Source organism: Gossypium hirsutum, chromosome A07, assembly GCF_007990345.1.
Source record: "Gossypium hirsutum isolate 1008001.06 chromosome A07, Gossypium_hirsutum_v2.1, whole genome shotgun sequence".
In the NCBI taxonomy this organism is placed as follows: domain Eukaryota; kingdom Viridiplantae; phylum Streptophyta; class Magnoliopsida; order Malvales; family Malvaceae; genus Gossypium; species Gossypium hirsutum.
The window spans coordinates 46,699,690-46,713,147 of record NC_053430.1 but is presented as its reverse complement, the minus strand read 5'-3'; the positions used below and the strand labels follow the sequence as shown (position 1 = coordinate 46,713,147).

General features: G+C 29.6%; 1 long non-coding RNA gene across 1 annotated transcript; it reads right to left on the bottom strand.

Moving 5' to 3' along the window:
* Nucleotides 1-12,341: 12,341 nt before the first annotated feature.
* Nucleotides 12,342-12,983, bottom strand: LOC121231875 (uncharacterized). Its single transcript, XR_005930014.1, has 2 exons — nucleotides 12,738-12,983; nucleotides 12,342-12,640 (listed from the first exon to the last, which is right to left on the bottom strand). It is a non-coding gene; the product is annotated as an uncharacterized lncRNA (long non-coding RNA).
* Nucleotides 12,984-13,458: the final 475 nt, after the last annotated feature.

The window sequence follows — 13,458 nt, the reverse complement described above, 5'->3', positions numbered from 1 at the left end:
CATTTAACCACCATAACTCATTTTCTTTCATATTATTTCAGCAAACATCTCAAAATATTTCATAAAAACCTATACTTTCAATATTTTTGCAAAATAGTCCCCTCAATAGCTAAATTAAGCTTTAGGGGCTCCAAAAACATAAAAATTATCAAGTAAGCTTATCTAAATCACTTGCTTTCAAAGATGGAGAGTGGCTGAAATTTCAAGCTTCCAAAAACCCTTAATTTTCTAGTATTTTCAGTGGGGAAGGAAATGAGAAGAAGATGATATATTTTTCTCTTTCTTTTATTTTTATTTTAATCAATTAAGTCACCAAACATACTAATATTGACCTTTGATCTCTCTTGCCCCCCTATGGCCAGCCACTCTCCTAAAAAGGGTATATTTGCCCTTTAAAGACCCCAAATTATGGTTCTCTAGCTATTTGGTCTATCTATCAAGTAAAATAGATCTTTTATCCTTTATGCGATTTAGTCCTTCTTCGCGATTAAGCTTACAATCGCTAAAATTTGTTCATCAAAATTTTCATGCACTCATAAAATCATAATATAACAGATAAAATAATATTAAAATAATAAAAATAATTTCTCAGCCTCGAATTTGTGGTCTCGAAACCACTTTTTCGACTAGCCTCAAAATCAGGCTGTTACATATGTAGTTGTGGATGACATGAAGCATGTGTTGTTGGATAATTTTTTATTGAATTGTTATATCTACTTTGGTAAGATTTATTATTTTTGTACGTCAAACTTACAAAGCTTCAATAAGCTTACTTGTGTTAATTTCCGTTCTTGTAGATACTTTTGAAGGTTGGATGATCAATTTAGCACTCAAGTCATACTATCCATCCATTTTTAGTAGTTTTTGGAATGTTTATTTTGGATTATATGGCATATAATAGACTTTTTTTGTCATTACGTTTGTGTTGGTATGTAAATTGGTATAGAGTGATCCTATGTGCAAGTTGGTAACATGAACATCACTATATGACCATGATGTTCATTTGGAAAATGTTTAAATAATGACTTGCTATGGATTATGAATGATAGAAGATGTTTTTGATATAAACTTGTAGTATATGTATGACTAAAATGTCTATTTGAATTATTTTGATTTGAGGTGCCTATGATAGGCATATTGGTTAGAAATTAAGTTGTGTGAATTGGTATGTTTTGGTGATGATTTATATTGTTATATAAGTGTATACTTGTGGTACCATTGAGGGTATATTGGTTAGACACTTAAGATGATTGATTTAGCATTGAGCTTGTTTAATGTCACTTTGAATAGGTTTAATGGCTGGTAAATGGATTACTTAGGGTCCAAAAAATCTTGAAATGGTAAACTTGTTGTTTATGGTTCAAATAGGTGTACACGGCTTGAGACACGACCATGTGTATTAAGTTAGTGTGTTACACGGCCTACGACACGGCCGTGTGTCACAACTCAAGGAGTTACACGGTCTGGCACACGACCGTATGGCCTAACTCAGTGAGTTACACAGGCTGAGACACAGTCGTGTGTCCCTATTTCAAAAGTTACACGGCCTGGGGCATTACACATAGCCTGGCCACAAGGCCATGTGTCCTCTTTTTTTTGAAATTTATCAAAATTTTTTAAAACTTCTGTTTTGTTTCAAATTAGCCCCGAATTGCTTATAAGCTAGTTTTAGGGCCTCGAATTCTCGATTTATAGGCCAAATGCTTATGTTTGATATATTTTGAATGAGATTAAATTATTGTATGTTATGACAATAAATGTTTTCTGATTGATCGATAATGCTCTATAACCCTAATTCGCCAACGGAGATGGGTTAGGAGTGTTACATAAGGATTTATTTGTGAAAATAGTAAAAATTCATGGAATTTTAGTGTAATTTTGATAAAATTTGGTTGACTAGGGACTAGGTAAAAATCAGATAGCATGGGTTTTCTTTAATTATGCTTAATTTGTGAGTTTTGGGTTTAGGGACTAAATTGCATAAAAGGTAAAATGTTAGGGTAATTTTTTAAAATGATGATGGAAGGACTTAATTGTATAAAATTGTTTATTTAAGTGCTGGAATTGTATTAATTGAATGAAATTATCATTTTGATCAAGAAACGAGCCAATTGGTTTTAAATTGTGGAAAAGCTAAAGTATCAGATTAGTCATCGACTTCTTTTTTAAAACTGTTTTCATCAAGGAAAGTTCGTATTTCATTTTAAAATATTACATTTGAATTTAGAAGATTGTTTTTATTTGAGAAAAGGGAAGGATCGTGATTGAAATACACTATATTTTTATACTCGAAAAGGGGTTAAAAGACACCATGGCATTATATTTAGTATTTCCAAATCAATGAAAAAGTTGAAAGGATGTTATCCGGAAAGGATATCAAATGAAAAGGTTGAAAAGGATGCTATCCAAAAAGGATATCAATGAAAAGGTCGAAAAGGATCACAATGAAAAGGTCGGTATCTCATCCTTCAACCATCCGTTATTGAGGTAACATATTTTAGGTGAGATATGTATCATAAGTATGAATATGAGATGAATGTTTTGATTAGTATAGTTTAATAATTAATATTAATGTCATGATGTAAATATATGTTTCATATGTCTATAAATATGTTTTCTAGTTAAGTTGTGGTGTGCTTAGAGAAATAAATGGTTATATGAGTATTTTCCCGAATATCCAATGATATTCTATTTAGTTCAAAAAGAATAAAGCTTTAAAGGGTATGTGATTACATGAAATGAATAGTGATTTTTGAGTAATGTATAGATTGTGGTAAAATGTGTAACTGAAAGGTAAAAATGGTTTAGTGTATATGTATGAGTAATGAATTATGAAAGTGAAATGTTAGATATGTTTTTATGCCATGCTTTGATTGGATTTATATATGCAATGTTACATTAACTAACCTTGTGAGATGGTGTGTATAGGAAAGGAAAGTTGGCTTATGACATAATGAAATTATGTTTGGTTGTTTAACTTAAATTTTTTGGTAAGTTTAAGTTTCCATTATACGAGCTTATTAAGCACTAGTTGCTTATGTGGTTGTTTTTCTTTGTCATGTAGGTCACTAAAAAGCTTGATCAGTTGGAATCTCGTCGGAGCACCATCACACTATCCATTTGTCATATTGGCAGTTTTGGTTGTTTTTGGTTAACAATTATAAATGACATGTAATAAGACTTATATTTTATGCTATTTACCAATGCAATATAGTTTAAGTTTATTCTATATACCTTGATGTGGGCTTATAAATGTATATGTAAGTATGGGTTTTAGTTAATTGTGAATGCCTTGTGATTTAGATGGTTTTTGGTTCATTGAAGTGATTAAATGGTAGATGTGTGATGTAAGTTTAAATATAAATTTATGGCATTGAGTTTGAGTTGATTTGGATGTTAACTTGTAGTACCAATGAGGGTACATTGGATAAACATTTAGATTAAATGATATAGGTGTGTTTTGGCATTTAATAGGGCTTGAATGTTAATTTGATAACTTAGTTTGTTTTGAGTTTGTGCCAAGCTTAAATGTGTCTTAATGTCCTTAGTTGATGAATTGCAAATGAAAGTGAAAATATATGGTATGTGACATTTATGTACACTCATATTAAAGGAGGTAAAATATGGTTGAATGGTATGCTTTGAAACGGTTAATTGGTATATATGATTTATGTTTAATGAATGAACTTGAAATGTGGAATTGAGTCAAGTTGATGTGTTAATTTGTGGTGTCAATTGAAGGTATATTGGTTAGGCACCTAGGTTAGTTGATTTTGGTATGTTGTAAAGTGTTTTGGTCATGTGAAAATGATTTGAAATGATATGGTTTGTTGTGCAAGAAAAGGTTAACATTTTTGTAATAGTTCATTTTTAGTCAAATCGGAATAGTGGTTTTAGGGACCACAAATCTGAGGTCAAAATATTTATTTTATTATTATTTTAATGTTTACAGCATGATTGAGTGATTGTGTGAAAATTTCGTTAAGAAATTTTATCATTTGATTGGTCAATTTGTTAAAAAGGACTAAATTACGTAAATTGTAAAAGTGGAGTGGAGTTCCATTAGCTAAAGGTATCTAATAGCTATGGAATCTTAATTTAGAGGTCCTTATGTTGTAATTAGACCATTACAATAGTAAATGGACAATATTGGACATTAAATGGATGATATTAATAGTTTTTCATTAAGGTTAAAATAGTAATTAGCATAATTAAATTATATTACTTAAAAAAAATAATTTTGTGTTCATATTCATCATCTTTAACTGATTTGAGAAAGAAAGATAAATCTTGGAGAGCATTTTAGGGTTCGGTCACTCATTAGCTCAATTGGTAAGTGATTTTGACTCGATTTTTAATGATTTCTATGTTTTTGAGATTGTTGCAGCTTAGTCCAGCTAGCCCAGGGACTGATTTGCAAAATTTTTAATGATTTTGAATGTTTTAGTTGATGAATATGTATGAGTTTGAATGTTTGTTGATAGTTAAACAAGTTCTGTTAAGTGATTTTTAGTGAAAATGCAAAATAGGGATTAAATTGAGAAACATGTAAATTGTGTGGTAGAGATGTGAATTAAATGAAAAATATGGGATGATATGTGTATTAAGGAAATTCAGCTAGCATTTGAGTGGATTAAATTGCATTAAATTGTGATTTTATGAAATAATGACTAAATTGTAAAGGATGTGAAATATTAGGGGCAATAGTGTAAAAATGCATTAAAGTGAAATTTGGACTAAATTGAATAAATGGATGATTAAATGAGTTGAATTTGATATTATATAGATCAAGAAAGTGAAATACAGACTTAGATTGAGGGAAGAACAAGGTGTCGGATTAGTTGAAACGCGTTATTGTTTTTACGCTCGAGGTAAGTTCGTATGTAAGAAGCATTGATATAATTATGTTTTAAATGCTTTGATATTGCATAAATTGTATATATGAGATTATAGTCATGTTTGACGATGATTCATATATATATATAACAATTAATGTGGGATCCGAAATAGCTTCGGCTATAAATGGCGATTAATGTGCGAGATCGAGATGGTTTCGGCTATGTAAGGCACTTAGTGCGCAAGATATCAAGTATTCGACAGTATTCCAGATAGGTATGATTTCTTAACAAATTTGTATAGGTATGTACATGTAAAGTATATGATTCAAATAGAAAAGTTTATGAATTTGCATATAAGCATTTGATTAAGCATATGGAAGGTTCGTTGTTATCATGAATTATATGTTTAATAGTTCAAACTAATGATTTGTTGAGTATATTTCATACGAGCTTACTAAGCTATAAAGTTTACTTTGTTTATTCTTCTACAGCACGTTTGGTTCGCTGTATTGGATTAGAGGTGTATTGGATTAGAGGTGTAATGGAATAGAGGTGTAATGGAAAAGCTGTGTAATAGCAAATCAACTGTTTGGTTGAATGTAATGGAATAGAGGCGTAATAGTAATCCTGTGTTTGGTTGAGTGTAATAGAGGTGTAATAGCATAATGAAAAAACTAAAATGACTAGAATACCCTTAGCAGAAATTTGTTTTGGTAAATGATTATTGTTATTGTTATTTAAATTTTAATAAGATTATTATTATCAATAATAAATAATTTAATCATATTTAAACATAATTATTATTAAATATATTTTAATTAAAATATATAATTTAATAAAATTCTTAATAATTAGCATAAATTTGTTTTGGTAAATTATTATTGTTATTGTTATTTAATTTTTAATAAGATTAATATCAATAATAAATAATTTAATCATATTTAAACATAATTATTATTAAATATATTATAATTAAAATATATAATTTAATAAAATTCTTAAAAATTAATATTCTTATATGAATTTACTCAAATCATAATATATGATACTGTAAAATATAAATTAACATAATTATTATTAAATATATTATAATTAAAATATATAATTTAATAAAATTCTTAATAAATAAAATTCTTCTATGAATTTACTCAAATCATAATATATGATACTATAAAAGAAAATTTCAAATAATTAATATTAAATATGATTTAATTAAATATATGATTTAATAAAATTTAAAATTATTATAACTAATATGATTATAGTTTATGAATTTGTATAATTTAAAATAATAATTATTACATATAATTTAATAATAATATATAATTTCATAAAATTCTTGATAATAAAAATTTTCTTATATGAATTTATACAATTTAAAATAATTAATATTAAATATAATTATATAGTGATATATAATTTTATAAAATTCTTAATAATAAAATGTTCTTATATGAATTTACTAAAATCAATATATAACTTGAGAATTATATTATGCATAAACATAATTAACTTATATTAAGAAAAGGTTAGATGAAAATGAAATTGTACATTAAAATCCATATGTTATATAGTTTTACAACATCAAAAAGTTTGAACATTGATATTTAATGGTAAGAAAGAAATCTCCTAACCCATTCCAATCGGGCAACTGAAGGTAAACTAAAGAAACGATCATTTGAGTTGGATGGTCGGGAATTTTACTCAATGCATCATACCGCTGATCGTCGGTTAAACCTTCAATTGACCATAAGGCTGAATATAAATTTGAAGCTCTCTCTTCCATATGTTGTTCTGACTTCTACTGAACTACCACCTCGGAGGCAAAACTCCTACTGATTTGATCGCCAACGGCCTGGATTTTCTCCCCGAACAAAGTGGCAGCCTCATTAAATGAAGAAAACACATTATCACGAGCATCAGATTTCTTCTTTCTCTTGTTTGAAGATGAGGAACCCCCTTGGTCTCGATCTCCTCGCGGATCCGTACCAAAAACATCCATGTCATCTAAAGAGACGTCAGCTTCGCAGTCATAGAATGTGTTTCTCTCTTCATTCATATCTGTAGTACGTTCATCATCAGCATGTATTTCTTCAAGAACATCAGCAGCTGTTTGAGCATCTCTCCCAGTTGCTCGATCTCTTGCGTATATGGTAGTAAGCTGGTCATAGTAAGGGAAAGTACGAAATCTGAATTGGGCGGCTTCTTTGTGACTCTAAAAAAATGAGGAAATCATATTAGTCGTAAGTTTGGTAAAAATAATATAATAAAGACTTGAAATAATCTTACCTTTAAATAGGACTCCCAAACCGCATCTTCAGCAACAACGAGCTGCCTATGCTCGTCCCAACCAAAACCGCTATTGTTTTGGCCATTAAGCATGTCGTAGACGATTGACCACTCCCTTTTAAGTAACCTAATCCTTGATTCAATATTAGGTTTCGCCTTCAACATTGCATTTGGTAAAACCGTTTGTAGCATTCTTTCCAACTCGTTCAAATAACCGGCTTTGAACCCGGTATCAGCATTAAATGTTCCAACATTGTGCAGGTCTACCATGCTGGAAACTAATGCTGCATCTTCCTCGGGAACCCATTTTCTTTTGCTTCCTCGAGAAGCTTGAGCATTTGATTCTGGAACACCTGACATAATGATCTTAAGAACAAAAAAAAACAAATTATATTAATTACTATTTTAATATCATGATTCAAAAGGTCAACACTTTATAAAATCTAAGTAATTAAGTTGAATATCATGAATCAAAAGTTCCATAGCACAAAAAATTTAAAATTATAACACATGCTGAATTAGAAGAAATTATATTATAATTTCTGTAGTTTAGTACAATACAAAATTCAATACAAAAGTTTCACAAAAGTTTCACAAACTAATTTCTAGATGCTTGCCATTCATCGAACATTTGGTTGGCTAGTTCCATCCTCCAAGTAGCCCAAGCATCTGATGGATGAATATTTGTGATATTCGGTTCATCGTCATCCACCACATTAATTGTAGGTAATCCTTCTCCCACCTCCGCTTCAATGGGATCACTACTCATATGGGTTCGAATAAAATTATGGAGGAAACAACATGCAATAATAATTCTATTGTGCACCCTTACAGGATAGAACGATGGACTCCTAAGTATTCCCCATCTAAGTTTTAATAAGCCAAAGCATCTTTCAATGACATTACGTGCTGAGGCATGTTTCATATTAAAAAACTCTTGCGGAGAACTTGGCTGATAACCCTGACGCCACTCGTTCAAATGATATCGTTGTCCTCTAAATGGTGCAAGAAATCCCTCACAATTTGTGTATCCAGCATCAACTAGATAATAACAACCTATAAAATAAGTTTCATATTAAAAAATGATTAATTCAGCACACAAAGTGTGATCTTAATGAATAAATCAAAGTCCTCTAACTATACACTTTACCATGAGGAACTTTTAATCCATGTCTTCTACTAATGGCATCTCGAAGAACCCGTCCATCAGCAACTGAACCTTCCCAACCAGGAAGAACATAAACAAATTGCTTCTCAGGTGTACAAACACCTAGCATATTTGTTGCTATGTCACCTTTTCGCGTCCGATATCTAGGTTTATCAACTGTTGGAACCCTAATCTTGATGTGGGTTCCATCAAGAGCACCTAAGCAATTCTATATCACATGATATAAAACCTTGAGTTAGAATACTAATTTAAATCTAAATCAAGTAAATGTTGTTGAAGCTATATATAAAACTTAGTCCTATACCTTAAACCATTTCCACCTTGTGTCAGAAGAATCGGCTGTAATTGGCTCCGGGTTTTTAAATAACACATCTTGCAAGCGTATGACAGCATTTAAAACACTATGAAATGCTCTGCTAACAGTTTCCCCGGACCTTCTAAAGTGATGCTTGATAACTCGATTTTTCAGGTGATGGGAGATGATATGTAAAAACATTGCTACTTGCTCGTCAACAAGCATGAACCTTGTCGACTTCAATCCCCCTATCGATTCTAACATCTCACATAATTTAAAAAAGGCAGCTCTATTCATCCTAACTTGTTCAATACAGGTCTCGTCACTAGCATATACAAGCCTATTCACATAATCCCGTTTTGCATAAAAATCTACGGTATAGGACCTAATCCTTGGTCTATGTAGGCTAAGGCTGGCACCCATTCTAAATAAGAACCAAATCGCGATTCTACAGATTTCCAACCATATTGTCACAGCAATACTAATCCTTTTACGCCTCACACTTTGTGCAATTAAAGGCAGATGAGCCATTACTGCAACATTTTAAAATTAGAACACACTATCAAAGAATTGAAGTTGCAATTACACATTATCAAATAAAAATAAACAGCACAAATTTAGAACACACGAAGCAAAAAATTATCTACTAAATGATATCGTTGCAACTTTAATTTCATTTCTTTATCAATCACCCAAATAATAATGAAAGAGTATATTTAATTACTGATGATTAGTTTAATTAAGGTTTTCTTATTTCAAAATAAGTAAAATGAAGAATGAGGATTTGGTTTAATAATGAAATTGAAGTTTTATAACTTTTATAACATTTTAAATGGTAATTTCATTTTGTAAAAATATATATAACTTTGAAGAGGACTTATTTTTTACAAGAATTGTTACTTATCTTTCTAGTATCAAGTTTAAAATACATGTTTAGCATTTTTTCATCAAAAAATTATTATTATTAAAATTTCAGAATTCTATAGAATTTATTAATTTAACAGCCAAATTTGACTTTTTAAGTAAAATTTGTATAATTTTATTTATCATATTATTTATACGTTAATTTTAAAAACTTCCTTACACTTTCACAATTATAATTTATGTATTATAGGGAAATCATATTATGAATGAGGAATATTTTATGTATAATGTAATTGACTTAAAATCTAAGAGAGAATTAGACAATAATAAATTTCAGTCCATTTATCCATTTTTATAATTAAGATAACATTATTTCCATTATAGGGGGAAAATAATGTTTGAATCAATTAACATTTGTTTTAAATAACATGTATTGCGTGCATAAAAGGTTAATTATAATCCATGAGCATTTTAAATGGTAATATAATTTCATAAAAAATATATAACTTTTATCTCATTTACATGTACAAATTTATTATTAACAGTATTGTATTTACATGTACAAATAATTGTGATTTGAAGCCCATTATTTGTAGGCATAATGCTCTTTAAAAAAAATGTTACCTAATAGTAAAAACATATAACTTGGCTGATAAATTCAAAAAGAACAATGGTCATGCAACAATAACCATAACCATACAAACAAAAGCTTTAATGAGCATTACAAACATACAAACAAAACCATATTCATTTGGGAAACAACAGAACCTGCTACATCAATACTAACCTGTAATGCTCAAATCTGGGACGACTGCGATGTGGAAGTGTTGGAAAAATGTTACCTGTAATGAGAAAAGTGCTCGGATCAACCTTTTTTTTTTGGGGAAAATATTTATGCTATAGCTAAATATAGTATATCAAAGCACAGAACAACCATACACCAATCATCATCCATGAGCCATATTTTAAATATGATATCGATCAAAACAGTATCTAGATAGTTTATTAAATCCCCTTGCCTACCAATCATCAATACTTACAATTATATTAATTACTATTTTAATATCATGATTCAAAAGGTCAACACTTTATAAGGTCAACACACTATCAAAGAATTGAATTTGCAATTACACATTATCAAAAAAAAATAGCACAAATTTAGAACACACGAAGAAAAAAATATAACTTTAAACTAATTCATAGTTAATATTAAAATCTTTTTCACCGGCTTGTACTTATTCCATTTATTTCAAAGGCTTCACACTCATGTATCCACAAGAAATTAACTTGGTTTTTCTTATTTGTTGTAGCTCACATTCATGTTACATGTATTAAAAGGAAATCATATTATGAATGAGAAAAGCTTTATGTATTATGTAATCAACTTAAATTTTAAGATAGAATTAGGTAATAAATTTCAGCCTAATTAATCTTTTATAATTTAGACAACATTATTTTCATTATATGGAAAAAAACATATTAACCATAATATTAAAATGATATACAAGATTTGTTTTATAATTAAGATAACCTTATTTCTATTATAGGGGAAAAGTCATGTTTTGAATCAATTAACATTTGTTTTAAATAACATGTATTGCGTGCATAAAATCTTAATTATAACAATTTAAATTTTATTTTAATAAAACTTATATTAAAATTTAATATATTATGTATAATTGACGTAAATATATTGATTAGTTACTTAAAGCATGTTCAATGTTTGAACATTATAGTTTGGACATTTAAATTTAAATTTAAATACAATTTCGTATAATGAAATTTAAGATCTAATAAAGCATGTTCTAAGTTTGATCATTGATTAAATTTTTAATTTATGATTAGTTTAGTTAAGGTTTTCTAATTTCAAAATAAATAAAATGAAGATTGAAGATTTAAGTTTAATAAACTTTTATACCATTTTAAATGGTAATTTCATTTTGTAAAAAAATATATAACTTTAATCTCATTTACATGTACAAATTTATTATTAACAGTATTGTATTTACATGTACAAATAACTGTGATTTGAAGCCCATTATTTGTAGGCATAATGCTATTTAAAAACATATAACCTAATTTAAATTCAAAAAAGAACAATAATATATAATTTCAAAGGATTCACTGGATTTTCTTTGTTCTGTATGAAACCAGGCGACAAACCATTAAACCCAATTCCAAGTTCAATAACCTACACTGAACTGCCTCCTCATTTCCCTCATTATTTGTAATTAGTTCTCACCTCATTATTTGAGATCACTAATGCATGAAGTCAAGCTATTTAGTATAGTAAGCCTACTTGATCTAGCTTGTAAATGAGCAAAATACAAGTATATGAAAGAGCTCAGCTTGACTTATCACAATTAAAACCCATCATTCCCCTTTCCCTACATTCCTCAAAAGGAATTAGAATGAGGATAGATGTTTGCTCATTAAACAAGTCAAGTAATGGAGGCTCTTGCCATTCATCTTTAGTCAAGTAAATCCCATTAAACAAGTGCTATTCATATCAGGCCTAGTAAAGTGTCCTATGAGTGGGATAAGGGGAAAAATAACAGTTAATCCATGGCTGGCTCAAGCACAAGAACCAACGTCCCCGAATGACATAAAACAAACATCATCTAACAGAAGAATATGAATTTAGGTACGAAAATAGTCTAGACTGACCATAGTCCAAACCTACGATATAAATAGTTTCATCACAGAACATGTGCAGATTTGGGTGAATTTGTAGCAAATAATATGAAATAACTAGATTATAAATTATCCATGCTCAATGCTTACATAACAGGACCGAGTCCTAAACCTAAGAATATAAAATGTGCAACTTCAGCACTCTCTGGTCAAATACACACCCAAAAGTCAGGGATAGAGACTTAATTGTGTAACCAAACTAACAGCAACAGAACTTATGACTATTCTTTATACAATCTTCAGCGCAGTGAAAAATGTGAGCTACACAAATGAAGACCAAAGTCGAGCAATGAGGCACTCACACCTCTAAATCTTATAGGATTATTCTTATACAACATTCACAGCAGTGAAGAACACAAATTAATGAAACGAAGATCAGAGCAGAGCAATAAGGCACTCACGATTCTAAATGTTCGAAATGCAGAGACCAAGTATGTTAAACTCAAGAATCACCCTTGATTTCATCCGAATCTGAATCACTCGCATTATAACCTGATAAAAGACCCACCACAGCAAACAGCAAATTTCAAACAATTAGGAAATTATCACTTACAAGGTGATGAAGATACTAACATTTACAGAGGTGAACCTGGATGCTTATGGCTGACTTTCCAAACTGAAGACCGCAGCCTCGACGCCCTTGTCATCCAAATTCTTCCCTATAATACCAATACACCGAAGCTAAACTTAGAAACAAAGACAAGCTTAGTTGGAAGAAACAAAATGAGAAATAAGATAAACTAATCCAAAAACCCTGTTGCTGCTTCTAGTTAATCTTGGAACCTAAGAATATAGAACAAAAGCTCCAAACTTTTCTTCATCTTGTAATGAATTTTATACAGCAAAATGTAAAATTTGTCATACGAAAATGGAAATATGATTTACTGAAAGAAGTATATGCTTTAAACTTTTTGATGTTGCTCTTTCAAAAATCAGGATTTATAAATTACACCGCACATAATTTATATGAAATCACCATCAGAAAGCAAGGGATATTAAACCCAGAAAAACTTTCGTTAACTAAAACTACAGAAGAGTAAAAGATTCATAACCATGAAATCAGCATTAAACTACTGAAGAATAAAAAGCCACAAGTGCAATTATACAATAATTCCAATGAAATCAGCAACAATTTCATAAAATAAAATAGCAATTTCAACAGAAACTACTGAAGACTAAAGATTCATAACCATGCAAAAATATTTGATAAAAGATTATCGAACAAAAGAATTGGCAGATTAATTTCGGTCCGAAATAAAACTCACCCGATATTGGATTAAAGATGATGACCCGAAAAACGCTTCACTCTT